A 392-nucleotide genomic window follows, 5' to 3' on the forward strand; every position below is an offset into this window, starting at 1 on the left:
TATTTATAGAAGTACATTTGGGAGGGGAAATGAATCATGATGGTTAGCTTACTTTGAGTGCAGCCGGTCAAGGTCATTGGAGGCATTATAGATCGGCCTCCCCGTGGTGGAGATGAAGAACCGTTCCTCCTCGTCATCTGAGTCATCCCGCTTGCGCTTCTTAGAGTTGAGGAGTTGTGGCCGCACTCGTGTGAAGTACATATCAAACCACTGTTGGCAGAGGAAACATAGAAATAAAGATTAATTTCTGCTTTTGAACAGGTTCTGACAGATTCTCAGAGGAAATCTGATGAACTTACACACTCCTCCTCCTGTGACAAGGCAAACGCGGCAACTTGCCGTGCTGCGGTCTTGTGCTCCTTCACACCAATAATGGCGTTGCCTGACCTGTC

Source organism: Seriola lalandi, unplaced genomic scaffold (assembly GCF_002814215.2).
Source record: "Seriola lalandi dorsalis isolate HSWRI2012SDOR001 ecotype SW California unplaced genomic scaffold, Sedor1 jcf7180002054584, whole genome shotgun sequence".
Lineage (NCBI taxonomy): Eukaryota > Metazoa > Chordata > Actinopteri > Carangiformes > Carangidae > Seriola > Seriola lalandi.